Source organism: Lagenorhynchus albirostris, chromosome 11, assembly GCF_949774975.1.
Source record: "Lagenorhynchus albirostris chromosome 11, mLagAlb1.1, whole genome shotgun sequence".
In the NCBI taxonomy this organism is placed as follows: Eukaryota; Metazoa; Chordata; class Mammalia; order Artiodactyla; family Delphinidae; genus Lagenorhynchus; species Lagenorhynchus albirostris.
Window position 1 is genome coordinate 59,206,733 of NC_083105.1, and position 328 is coordinate 59,207,060.

Below are 328 nucleotides of genomic sequence, written 5' to 3' on the forward strand. Positions count from 1 at the left end.
TTAGTTTCCTAGTCCTCCGAGAGTTCTTTACAGCCCTGACCAGTACTGTGGAGTTAGGGTCACAGAAAAACTGGTGGCAGTGTGAGGCACTCAGCCTCCCGGATGCACGCCTGGGTTCCTGTGCCTCTCCCTGGGGGGCGGGCCACTAGGACTCCCCTCAGCCCCCAGCTTTTTATGACCCATCTGCCAATAAACCGGTCTCCCCCTCTTCTGTTCAGAGCCATAAAACCAAACAGTTGTGGGGTCGGGGGCGACTTGCCAAACCACTAGGGCATAAGGGAGGGCCTGGCTCCCTAGAGTTGCTGGGATGGGGGAGACCTCAGTGGGG